Consider the following 14361-nt stretch of genomic DNA (forward strand, 5'->3'; position numbering starts at 1 on the left):
ACTGACAGCTCCCTGCAGACTGGCAGCTCCTTGCAGACTGGCAGCTCCTTGCAGACTGGCCTCTCCTTGCAGACTGGCAGCTCTGGCTGCTTCATGCAGACTGACAGCTCTGACTGCTCCATGCAGGCTGACAGCTCCTTGCAGACTGGCAGCTCATTGCAGACTGGCAGCTCCTTGCAGACTGACAGCTCCCTGCAGACTGGCAGCTCCTTGCAGACTGACAGCTCTGACTGCTCCATGCAGGCTGACAGCTCCTTGCAGTCTGGCAGCTCTGGCTGCTTCATGCAGACTGACAGCTCTGACTGCTCCATGCAGGCTGACAGCACCCTGCAGACTGGCAGCTCCTTGCAGACTGACAGCTCCTTGCAGACTGACAGCTCCCTGCAGACTGGCGGCTCCTTGCAGACTGACAGCTCTGACTGCTCCATGCAGGCTGACAGCTCCTTGCAGACTGACAGCTCCGTGCAGACTGGCAGCTCCTTGCAGACTGGCAGCTCCTTGCAGACTGGCAGCTCCTTGCAGACTGACAGCTCCCTGCAGACTGGCAGCTCCTTGCAGACTGACAGCTCCCTGCAGACTGACAGCTCCCTGCAGACTGGCGGCTCCTTGCAGACTGACAGCTCTGACTGCTCCATGCAGGCTGACAGCTCCTTGCAGACTGACAGCTCCGTGCAGACTGGCAGCTCCTTGCAGACTGGCAGCTCCTTGCAGACTGGCAGCTCCTTGCAGACTGACAGCTCCCTGCAGACTGGCAGCTCCTTGCAGACTGACAGCTCCCTGCAGACTGACAGCTCCCTGCAGACTGGCAGCTCCCTGCAGACTGGCAGCTCCTTGCAGACTGACAGCTCTGACTGCTCCATGCAGGCTGACAGCTCCTTGCAGACTGGCAGCTCCTTGCAGACTGGCAGCTCCTTGCAGACTGACCGCTCCTTGCAGACTGACAGCTCCCTGTAGACTGACAGCTCCCTGCAGACTGACAGCTCCCTGCAGACTGACAGCTCTGACTGCTCCATGCAGGCTGACAGCTCCTTGCAGACTAGCAGCTCCTTGCAGACTGGCAGCTCCTTGCAGACTGACAGCTCCTTGCAGACTGACAGCTCCCTGCAGACTGGCAGCTCCTTGCAGACTGGTCTCTCCTTGCAGACTGGCATCTCTGGCTGCTTCATGCAGACTGACAGCTCTGACTGCTCCATGCAGGCTGACAGCTCCTTGCAGACTGGCAGCTCCTTGCAGACTGACAGCTCCTTGCAGGCTGACAGCACCCTGCAGACTGGCAGCTCCTTGCAGACTGACAGCTCCTTGCAGACTGACAGCTCCCTGCAGACTGGCAGCTCCTTGCAGACTGACAGCTCTGACTGCTCCATGCAGGCTGACAGCTCCTTGCAGACTGACAGCTCCTTGCAGACTGGCAGCTCCTTGCAGACTGGCAGCTCCTTGCAGACTGACAGCTCCTTGCAGACTGACAGCTCCCTGCAGACTGGCAGCTCCTTGCAGACTGACAGCTCCCTGCAGACTGACAGCTCCCTGCAGACTGGCAGCTCCCTGCAGACTGGCAGCTCCTTGCAGACTGACAGCTCTGACTGCGCCATGCAGGCTGACAGCTCCTTGCAGACTGACAGCTCCTTGCAGACTGGCAGCTCCTTGCAGACTGGCAGCTCCTTGCAGACTGGCAGCTCTGGCTGCTTCATGCAGACTGACAGCTCTGACTGCTCCATATGCAGGCTGACAGCACCTTGCAGACTGGCAGCTCCTTGCAGACTGACAGCTCCCTGCAGACTGACAGCTCTGGCTGCTTCATGCAGACTGACAGCTCCCTGCAGACTGGCAGCTTAGGCTGCTTCATGCAGGCAGGAGGCTCCGGCAGCGCAGGAGAGGAGAAAGGCTCTGGCTGTGCTGAACAGGCGGGAGACTCCGACAGCGCAGGAGGGAAGGAAGGCTCTGGCTGTGCTGAACAGGCGGGAGACTCCGACAGCGCAGGAGAGGCGAGGCGCACTGTAGGCCTGATGCGTGGTGAGGGCACTGGTGATACTGGAGCGAGGACATGCACAGGAAGCCTGGTGCGGGGAGCTGCTACCGGAGGACTGGTGTGTGGAGGTGGCACAGGATGTGCAAGGCTAGGGATGTGCACAGGAGGCCTGGTGCGTGAGGCTGGCACCAACTTCACCAGCCGACTAACACGCACCTCAGGACGAGTATGGAGCGCTAACTCAGGTGCCATCAAATCCCCGACACGATCCGTCGGACGAATATGATATCTATAGCACCAAGCTAGCAACTCCCTCATTACTCTCCACTCCACTTTCCCCATTAACTCCTTCACAGTCTCTGCTTCGCTCACCTCTAACACCGGCTCTGGTTCTGGTCTCCTCCTTGGCTCCTCACGATAAACAAGGAGAGTTGGCTCAGGTCCATCTCCTGACTCAGCCACTCTCCCTCTGAGCCCCCCCCCCCAATACATTTTTTGGGGTGACTCTCGGGTTTCGCTCTGCGCCGCCATGTCTGTTTCTCCAACTCCATTCGCCTATAGCCTTCTTCGCACTGTTCCAGCGAATCCCATGCGGGCTCCTGCACTCTCTCTGGGTCGGCCGCCCACCTGTCGATTTCTTCCCACGTCGTATAATCCATGCCATTGCTGTCCATAACGTCCTCCTTTCGCTGTCGCTGCCTGTTACCACGCTGCTCGGTCCGTGTGTGGTGGGTGATTCTGTAACAGCGTTCTTCGTTTGTCAAAAGAGAGTCGGACCGAAATGCAGCGTGGTGGTTACTCATGTCTTTAATGAATGAAAAGTGACGATACATGAAATAACTATACAAAATACGAAAACAACAAACGGAACGTGAAACTTATTACAGCCTATCTGGTGAACACTACACAGAGACAGGAACAATCACCCACGAAATACAAAGCGAACTCATGCTACCTAAATACGGTTCCCAATCAGAGGCAACGAGAAGCACCTGACCCTGATCGAGAACCGCCTCAGGCAGCCAAGCCTACACTCGACACACCCCTAATCAACCACAATCCCAATGCCTACAAAAAAAAACAATACGACAACACAATAACCCATGTCACACCCTGGCCTGAACAAATAATTAAAGAAAACACAAAATACTAAGACCAAGGCGTGACACAGACACTAGCTCACAAGTGAGGATGAGTGCAGATGTGCAGATACTGATTCACAATCTCAAACTCACTCTACTACGTATAACAGAATATAATATATGATCAGTCAAATGCGTACTGCGTCATCGGGTTACCGACAGAGAAAATATTACTCAGAGAAAACAACAACCTTTTGTTTGAGATACTGCTCCTCCATGTCAAAAACCTACCTGTTTATTTATGTTCTCAGCAAGATGGGGAGACTTGCTTTTCAGAAGTGTTACCAGGTCTTTGTAAACATTGCTTGTTCTGTCATAGGCATTTCCCTCACCCTCCTAGCTTATGCCCTGCGAAGACAAAGATGACATTTGATGTATCAAACAAATGTCACAGTATTCCCATCTGTCAGAACAACTGAGGTTAGAGTGCCAAGGTTTCAAAATGCAGCTTCACAGATTGGAATTCAAAAACCGGTGTGCGCCGCCTCTAACCACTACACACATTACGCTCAACTCTGTAATCTTTGAGGTTTAATTTGTGTTATTATACCGTCAATGTCAAACATGTTGGAATGCGGGTTTCAGTGTCCTGAACTGAACCATTCCCAGGTGAGGAAAGGGAGACGGGCAACATACTAACGGGCAGGCAGGAAGTGACGGAGGGAGTGAAAGACACTGAGCCATGTAATATGTTCTCTTTAATTAATTGCACACATGTTACGGTCAATGAGGGGTTGTTTTAAATGTTTAACACCACAGGGCAAACTTGGAATCCAACCATACATTGAATGTTGCATCAGTACATAAATCGCGAAACTTTTCAGTGACACTTATGTAATGTTTTCTGAAACTTTACGGGCATTCGTTAAGGAGACATTGTATAGCTTAAATGATATTAATATGAATACATGTATTGACTTTCCGTGCTTGTTCATAACAATTGTCAAATAAACATGTGCTGAAATATATAGATTATTACACCCATTGATGCCTAAAGCATTTATGACAAAACACATCCTGTAGAAAGAAAATCTAATGCTGAGTGTAAGAACACGCCTGACTAAAATTCAGGTAATGAAAACTGACATTCAGTGACACTAATCTATCGCTAGCTTTCTTACCCCGTTGAGAAAGACTCCAGCTGTGCTGAAGGTGATGTGCAAGGGTTGAGTGTCACACGGCTGTACCACCAGGTGACAGATTTCACCATGCACCTGCCTTCAAAGGAGGAGTATGACAGCCATTGGTGAATTCATAATCTACAGAAAAAGAAGAAGATGCCAGAGCACGTCAGTTCAGTGTACAATGTACGTTAATCAAGACAGTATACAATAGTCCTCGTTAGTGAATTAGGTGCAAAACGCAGCATCATATAATGCAAAATACATCATACTGGCTGTATTTCTGTATTTTGAAAACAAAGGGATGCACAGCCGAGAGCTGCCCAGTGACACAAGCCTACCAGACGAGCTAAATTACTTCTATGCTCGCTTCTAGGCAAGTAACACTGAAACATGATATCATCAGCTGTTCCGGATGACTGTGTGATCACGCTCTCCGCAGCTGATGTGTGTAAGACCTTTAAACGGGTCAACATCCACAAGGCCGCAGGGCCAGACAGATTACCAGGACGTGTACTGCGAGCATGCGCTGACCAACTGGCAAGATTCTTCACTGACATTTGCAACCTGTCCCTGTCTATGTTTTTACTGAGTCTGTAATACCAACACGTTTCAAGCAGACCACCATAGTCCCTGTGCCCAATAACACTAAGGTAACCTGCCTAAATTACTACTGACCTGTAGCATTCACGTCAGTAACCATGAAATGCTTTGAACGGCTGGTCATGGCCATTTATCCCAGAAACACTAGACCCACTCCAAATTGCATACCACACCAACAGATCCACAGATGATGCAATCTCTATTGCCCTTTCCCACCTGGACAAAAGGAACACCTATGTGAGAACGCTATTAATTGACTACAGCTCAGTGTTCAAACCATAATGCCCTCAAAGCTCATCACTAAGCTAAGGACCCTGGGACTTAACACCTCTCTCTGCAACTGGATCATTGACTTCCTGACGGGCCGCCCCCCCAGGTGGTAAGGGTAGGTAACAACACATCCGCCACGCTGATCCTCAACACGTGGGCCCGTCAGGGGTGTGTGCTCAGTCCCCTCCTGTACTCCCTGTTCACTCATGACTGCATGGCCAGGCATGACTCCAACACCATCATTAAGTTTACCGATGACACAACAGTGGTAGGCCTGATCACTGACAACGATGAGACCAGGTCAAGTCTAGGTCCAAAAGGCTTCTTAACAGCTTCTACCCCCAAGCCATAAGGCTCCTGTTCATCTAGTTAAAGGGCTACTCTCTGTTTATTATCTATGCATAATCAGTTTAACTCTACGTACTTGTACATATTGCTTTTGTTATTTTACTGCTGCTGTTTCATTATTTCTTACTTTTATTTTTTATTTTCCAATTTTTACTTTAAACTATTTTTTCTTAAAGCGTTGTTGGTTAAGGGTTTGTAAATAAGCATTTCACTGTAAGGTTGTATTGTTGTATTTGGCGCATATGACATTGATTTGAACTTGATTGCTGACATGCAAAACATTTTGGGACTATATCACCAATGGACTAACGAAACAAATGAAACATAGACTAAACAAACAAATACCAAAAGATCGTTTTGGGGTGGAGTTTTCCTTCAAGGTATGTAGGAGGAGAGGATCAGGGGGAAAATAAAGTTCCAATACAGGTTCAAAGAGTGCAGTATCACAGGAAGAGAAATCATCGAGGGTGCCTGAGCTGCCAGTGAGTATGATGGATCATTCCACCATAGAGAGAGCACAAGTCTGCATCCCAAATTGCACTGTTTTCCAAATAGAGTGCACTACTTTTGACCAGTATTGTACAATATAGGGAATAGGTTGCCATTTGGGACAAAGCCCAGGTCTGAAGACAAGCAGCCCACATTACTTAGAGCTCGCTGTGATTTCACTCTCTGATAAATCATCTGATAAATCGTCCTCTGAAAACAGCTAGGCTGCAGAGCATCGTGACACACAAACCACCATATTTTAATGTGCGGTATCACAGGTTGGAGGCCATTTACATAGAAGGTTTAAATGTTCCTCTGTAAATGTTCCTCTGTAAGGGGACACATTTTTCAAAATACTGAATTGATCACTGTGGTTCTGTGGCATGTAGGGGAGATGTGTTTTTTGACGAAAGTTGAATTGTTTATGGCGTTGCAAATCTGCCGCGCCGACTAAGGCAAGTAAAAAAATATATTAATGTCTCAGTAAACTGAAATCTGACATATATAATGACTTCCATGTTTTTTACGGGTGAACACAGACATTTTATATTTTTAGAATATCCCAGTATTACCCCCTAATATCAATCGCTTTCATTCACACCCCCCAAAAAATGTGTGAAATGTGAAGATAATTCAAACCTGATGTGTATTGAACAGACTTCAACACCTTTTTCTCCCCTTCACTGCAGAAGTGTTTCAACAGCTCGACATCATTCTTCACTGTGGCAGGACTAAGCCTAACCTCCCTGTACAAAAAACAACAACAAAAAAAACAAATACAGATAATTAATCTTGGGCCCATTTGTGGTTCTTCTATCTAGTAAGAAACTGTTTCTAATCAGAGTCAACCCCATGTGTTTGGACTTGTCTGAAGTCAAGTGGGAGTCAGTGTGTATTAAGATGGATTGATTCGTTGTTGATAGGTAGAGAAGCAGACAGAGTGAGGAGGACGAAAGGAACCCACTGGGAGATCTGCTTGAGGGAGTTGCTGAGGACTTGAGTGTCCAGCTGCTGCTGCAGGATGAGCAGCTTCACTTTGATATCTTCCTCCTTGGCCTGGTCCCCCTCATTCACCTTCTCCAGGAGACGCAGCACCGAGCTGTCCTCCCCATCCACTGTTGCAAAACTAGGCCCCAGCATCTTCGCAACAGGGTCTTTGTTGGCTACAAATTACAGTAAAATATGTTGAGCATATCTTTATTTTACCAGATTGTCCCTTTGAGGCCTTATTTAAAAGAGAATCCTGGTCTGGGGTAATATAGACATACAGTAGATGTATGTTTTCCTTTCTCGAACTAACATAGCCATTAGCTAGTACCACATTATGGCTTTGGGGTACAGTAAATATAACTGTGAGGAATTGCAAACATAATCTGATGCCAGGTTCTAATTGGATAAAAGTAGAAGATAACAAGGACAAAGGAATGATGTCCGTGGCTTTATGGGAAGTATGTAGCCCGACTACTCAGGGACAAATGGGATACAAATCTCATTCTGTGGTTTACATGGTTTTACCTTCCAGACAAGCTCGGACCTCCTTCAGCCTCTTATCCTTTGCCAGCTGCACTATTTTGGAGAGCTGACTAAAACTGTGAACAGAAATGCTCGGAGGAGTGATTTGCAACATACTGTAGGACGCCCATCCTTGTCCGTTTCCTGCGACTTTACCATAGGGCAACTGAAAAGTAGAGAAACACACATATTTTTAAGTATAAACTGTCAACAAACACAACATTTTATTTTTCTATCGAGGCACACTTTCCTATTCTACCGTGTCTGTGCTAATGTCATAAATATGCTTTTTGGAAAGAAAAGTAATGTTTTCAGTGTTCACAATTTCCACTTTTCTTTTATCAGTGAAATCTACAGTAGCTAAGAGCCAACTGTGGGATAAAAAATGTGTGTGCTGTGCTGGTAACTTTAATTATTTACTAGGACCACTGCTTATACCTAATGTATCGATTTGTTTGTAAAACATCAGTTAATTGATTAAGTAGGGGTTGTCAAAAAATATGGGTGTAGAAACTCCATTAAATTGACTTAAAGCCACAATCTGGAGTTTGTGTTTCAGCAAAGAACAACCGTGCCGCTTAAAGGAGGATATCCCCCATTTCTACATGTGTAACTGTTTTAGCACGTACCTATACTGTAGTTTGATATCTTAAGACAGTTGTTGGTCCATATCCCACATATTTAGATACTTTACAGGAATTTCATGTTATGCCATTTTATTTTACCTTTACTTAATTAACTAGGCAAGTCAGTTAAGAACAAATTCTTATTTTCAATGACGGCCTAGGAAAAGTGGTTTAACTGCCTGTTCAGGGGCAGAACGACAGATTTGTACCTTGTCAGCTCAGGGATTTGAACTTGCAACCTTCTGGTTACTAGTCCAACGCTCTAACCACTAGGCCACCCTGCCACCCCGCCACACCACTTGTCCATAGGATCCCATTAAATATATATAAAATACCTTAGAACCACATATATATATATCCTAATAAACAAAAAATTACATGTAAAGACCTTGGACCTTTTTTGAATAAATTTATATATTTGTATGCTTCCAGTGCCTTCAGAACGTATTCATACCCCTTGACCTTTTCCACATTTTGTTGTGTTACAAAAGTGGGATTAATATGGATTTAATTGTCATTTTTGGGTCAACGATCTACACAACATACTCTACAATGTCAAAGTGTAAGAAAAATTCTGACATTTGTAAAACATTTATGAAAAATGAAAAACACTAATGATATCTTGATTAAAACTAAATATTCAGACCCCTGAATGTTAGAATCACCTTTGAGTGAGTCTTTTTGGGTCAGTCTCTAAGAGCTTTCCACACCTGGATTCTGCAACATTTGCCTATTATTCTCTTCACAATTCTTCAAGCTCTTCAACCAAATTGGTTGCTGATCATTACTCAACAACTATTTTCAGGTCTTGCCATAGATTTTCAAGCAGATTTAAGTCAAATGAACATTCATTGTCTTCTTGGTAGGCAACTCCGTAGTAGATTTGGCCTTGTGTTTTAGGTTATTGTCCTGCTGAAAGGTGAATTCATCTCCCAGTGTCTGGTGGAAAGCCGACTGAACCAGGTTTTCCCAATTTTGGCTGTGCTTAGCTCAATTCCGTTTCTTTTTTATTCTGAAAAACTCCTCAGTCGATAACAATAATTATTTTGCTTTTGCAACAGCTAATCTGCATCCTAATAAAATGCCAAATACCACTAATGTGTTGTATTAGATTTGCCCTAAACATAACACTTTGTATTCCGTGTCTTTTTCCAAACAGGATGCATGGTTTGGGATATTTTTATTCTGTACAGGCTTCCTTCTTTTCACCCTGTCAATTAGATAAGTATTGTGGAATAACTACAATGTTGTTGATCCATCCTCAGTTTTCTCCTATCACTGCCATTAAACTCTGTAACTGTTTAAAAGTCACCACCGACCCATGGTGAAATCCCTTAGTGGTTTCCTTCTTCTCTGGCAACTGAGTTAGGAAGGACACCTGCATCTTTGTAGAGACTTGGTGTATTGATACACCATCCAAAGTGTAATTAATAACTTCACCATGCTCAAAGGTATGTTCAATGTCTGCTTTTAAAAATGGTATACTTCTTTGTGAGGCATTGGAAAACCTCCCTGGTCTTTGTGGTTGGATGTGTGTTTGAAATTCTCTGCTCGACTGAGGAATGTTACAGATAATTAATTGTATGTGTGAGGTACAGAGATGAGGTAGCCATTCAACAATCATGTTAAACACTATTTTTGTGTCCATGCACCTTATTATGTGACTTGTTAAGCACATTTTTACTCCTGAACTTATTTAGGCTTGCCATAACAAAGGGGTTGAATACTTAGACTGAAGACATTTCAGCTTTTCATTTTAAAATAATTTGTGAACATTTTGAAAAACACAATTCCACTTTGACATTATGAGGTTTTGTGTGTAGGCTAGTTCCCAAAAACATCTCAATTTAGTCAATTTTAAATTCAGGCTGTAACACAACAAAACTTGGAAAAAGTCAAGGGGAGTGTAAGTCCACTTTTGAATTTATGAAAATACATGTACGCAATTACAGTATTACAATACTTACTGTATACTTATGCTAAAATAAGGGGTATTTTAGTCAATTGCATTAAGATCAGTGATTTTAGTATTATGTAAATAATTTGGGATTAACAAATGACACAGTTTGATGATGTAATTGGGTTGCTGAATCTCTAATACAGCTCAGTACAGTTTCATTAGCGAAACATTCTAATCTCCAAAACCCGCTTATCATTATCGTAATGCACCAATATTATCAAATCAAATCAAATCAAATCAAATTTTATTTGTCACATACACATGGTTAGCAGATGTTAATGCGAGTGTAGCGAAATGCTTGTGCTTCTAGTTCCGACAATGCAGTAATAACGAACAAGTAATCTAACTAACAATTCCAAAAAAAACTACTGTCTTATACACAGTGTAAGGGGATAAGGAATATGTACATAAGGATATATGAATGAGTGATGGTACAAAGCAGCATAGGCAAGATACAGTAGATGATATCGAGTACAGTATAACATATGAGATGAGTATGTAAACAAAGTGGCATAGTTAAAGTGGCTAGTGATACATGTATTACATAAGGATGCAGTCGATGATATAGAGTACAGTATATACATATGCATATGAGATGAATAATGTAGGGTAAGTAACATTATATAAGGTAGCATTGTTTAAAGTGGCTAGTGATATATTTACATAATTTCCCATCAATTCCCATTATTAGGACAAATAAAATGGATACTTCAGTCATTTTGGCTTAATCTGATAGTGTGCCTTCAGTTCTTTATTAAAATATATCAAAATAACATGTGTACACAAGTAATTATGCCGAAAAACAATATTCAGAAATGTTTGTGTTGCGGTAATGAGATAATTTACAAAAAACATATTTTTTTCTGTAAAATGTTTAACTCAGGCCTTTTCATTCGGTAAGCAATGTTAAAAAATATTAGAAATGGACTTGTATTTTTTTGGACTTTGAAAACTGATGAGGTAATGAGCATTTTTGCATTGGTAATTATGGAAATTGTGTTAAAATGCATAATATCTGATCAATAAAAACATAACAATAATTATGAAATAGATAAATACAGATCCTAATCTTGGCGATCCAAGAGGAATTATGGAAAATGTGTTCATTGTTGTCAAGTGCCAGTTTTGTGAGAATCACCCATCTATTCACATGCAGACAGCTAGGAAAAATAGCCAAATATCCTGACGAAGTAGTGTAGTTTATGTTGTTTTCTGTCCTAGCTACTGAAGTTGAACAGAAAACAGATTCATTCAATTGTACATATGAGTGCTGCTGCAGGGCTCTAAATACGTTTTAACGCCATGAAAACATCCCCAGTGAGTAACATTAACATTACACAAACAGCCTGCCTCATGATTACCTGATGTCATACTCTGTTTAGATATCAGAAGCCTCCAAAGAGCTAGTCCACTGCAGCGGCTCATTGAACACATGTTTAGCCTCCTGAGTGTGTCTGGAGCTGAACTGTTCCACAAACTGTAGGATCTCTTTCAGCAGAGACTCGTTGACTGGGGTGATCTCCAGTTTGCCCGTCCCAGAACTTGCTGTGGTCCATTGCAAGGCTCTGGTCAGTGCTACAGTACCCCCATGGTAGCAGCTGAGGCACTGGCAACATCCTGAAACTGTTGTGGTGGAATTGGTGACAATGACAATTCTAGCTAGACACGTCAACAAAATATAAATTTGCTAGCTACAGTTAAAGTATACTGGCAGTCACATAAGACTGCAAATGGCTGGCTAAGTTTACAGCCTGTTGTTAACTGTGAAAAGGAACAACTGGCTACAGTAGCCAGCTGACCCCATTGCTAACTTAACATCATTCCATCAAAACCTGAAACTTCAAGACATATTTTAAGCGTTTGTACAAATGAACTAATCTGCAAATGTTCTGAGTACAGTGAACATTTATAGTTAAACATTTATATTTTCCATACAGTTTTATATCTTGCAAACTATCTAACCAACTATTCAAAGTATTTTGTTTGAGGACCACCAGCTAGCTAGCTATCAAGGTTAGCGGTTAGTCAGTTTCCTTGGAAACAGCCCATTGTAAAGCCTCCTCAGTTTGCCAGGATACCACTCAACAACTTATTGGGAGATAGGTCAAAAGGAACAAGGTTCGAAAAGCACAACTCTATTCCTCTCTCCCTCCCTGCCTGCAGCCTGCTGGTTGGCTATTTGCTTTCATACAGTGTGATGCCTTCATGAAGTTTTCTGTGGAATCTAAAGTAGGATGTCCACAGAACCACACATTTGAGTGCCTCTTTATAAACTTCCTCTAGGATAGATGTATGATTTGGCTTTGGCTGTGTTTTACAGACAAACATTCTGGGCAAACTGAAAAAAGTATATTTGAAGGAGATTCTGCAAATAAAGTAAACCAGACTTGATTCATTCAATAATTGAGATCACTTCACCATTCACCTACTGTATCAAAAATTTTAATTTTCAAGACAAAAACCATGTCATCTGGCTATAATTTCCAAAGTTGATTATTGAAGTGATTTCATTATTTCAGGTTGGCATATTTTTGGGTTGAGAATTTCCAGGAGAATGAATTATAGGTATTGGTATGTTTTGAGATTGGTAAACTATACACAAATCAGGCCTAGTTGATTAACCAGATCCAATTGCATATTTTCCTTTTCAGGTAGATGCAAAAGGAAAATAACCAGATGACTTGCAAAGCTTTGATTGTGCACAAGTGTGGAACCTTCCCTTCCTTTAGCCACAAAGCCCCATCAGAAGTGAGCTCAGAGTCAGACAGTTAATGGGGCGATCCAACCTCCACAGAAAGGTAGCTAGTCTGACTCTGCCTTTGTCTCAAATGGCAGCCTATTCCCACCATAGTGCACTACTTTTGACCAGAGCCCTATGGGCCCTAGGTAAAAGTAGTGCACTATATAGGGAAAGAGTGTCATTTATGATGCAGACTCTGTATACCATGGACTCCTCTCCTTGTATTGGCTAAGCATGTGCCCCAGACCATGATTTATAACTGTGGAGCAGACATGTTTACATTTGATTTGAATAACCCCCTCCTCCTTCATCCTCGCTATGCTGAATGAACAGCCACAATTTGTGCAAATCAGTGCTGTGTGTCTTATTGTCTGGCAGCTGCCTGCCCTGCCCACCCTGCCCAGGCTGTGGTGTCCCATGACTCATTGGGAATGACAACACACACAGAGTATCCCATGGCCCCATGGCCAATAAAACCACTTACAGTGCCTTGCAAAAGTATTCATACTCCATAGATTTCTTCACTTTATATTGCGTTACACACTGGAATTGTTTTGTAACAATCTACACAAAAGAACTCTATGTCAAAGTAACAAGCATAAGTATTCAGCTCCCTGAGTCAATACTTGTTTTAAAAAGAACACAGTTAGACTCACCGTTACAGCTGTGAGTCTTCTTGGGTAAGTCTGTAAGAGCTTTACACACCCGGTTGTGCAATATTAGCTCTTTATTATTTTCATAATTCTTCATTCTCTGTCCATTTTCAAATCTTTCCATACATTTTCAAGCAGATTTAAGTCAAAACTGTAACTTGGCCACTCAGGAACATTCACTGTCTTCTTGGTAAGAAACTCCAGTGTCAATTTGGCCTTGTGTTGTAGGTTATTGTTACTCTCCAGTGTCTGGTGTGAAGCAGACTGAAGCAGTTTTTCCTTTAGGATTTTGCCTGTGCTTATCCCATTTATTTTTATCCTGAAAAAATGTCAAGCATACCAATACCATACGTGAAAATAAGGAGGCAGATACTCAGTGATGTGTTGGATTTGCCCTTAACATAAAGCTTTGCATTAAGGCCAAAAAGTGTATTCCTCTGCTGTGTTTTTGTTTGCAATATTACTTTAGTGCCTTACTGCATACAATATGAATGATTTGAATTGTTCTTTTCACTCTGTCATTTAAGTAATTATTGTGGAGTCACTACAATGTTGTTGATCCGGCCTCAGTTTTCTCCCATCACAGCCATTGAACTATTAAAAGCCATTAAAATCATCAATGTCCTCATGGTAACATCCCTGAGAAGTTTATTCCTGTCCTGCAGCTCAGTTCAGGGGGGTTTAATACATCATCCACAACATAGTTATTAACTTGCTTAAAGAGATACTCAATGTCTGATTTGTTATTGTTACCCATCTACCAATCACTGCCCTTCTTTATGAGGCTTTCAAAAAGCTCCCTGCTTTTTGTAGTTGATGGACAGGTGAGGGAGGGAGAAAAGAGAAAAATGTCCTGTTAAAGTAGGCAGCAGGCCTACAGAGCTGAGGTTAATCCAGTCATCTGGGTTTGAGATATCCCCGGGGGGAAGCA

The 14361-nt window shown here is 43.0% G+C and overlaps 1 pseudogene; it reads right to left on the reverse strand.

Moving 5' to 3' along the window:
- Window positions 1-12780, reverse strand: part of LOC109898818 (armadillo repeat-containing protein 4-like) — a 56477-nt pseudogene extending 43697 nt beyond the window's left edge.
- Between the last annotated feature and the right edge of the window lie 1581 nt (window positions 12781-14361).

Source organism: Oncorhynchus kisutch, linkage group LG11 (genome assembly GCF_002021735.2).
Source record: "Oncorhynchus kisutch isolate 150728-3 linkage group LG11, Okis_V2, whole genome shotgun sequence".
Lineage (NCBI taxonomy): Eukaryota > Metazoa > Chordata > Actinopteri > Salmoniformes > Salmonidae > Oncorhynchus > Oncorhynchus kisutch.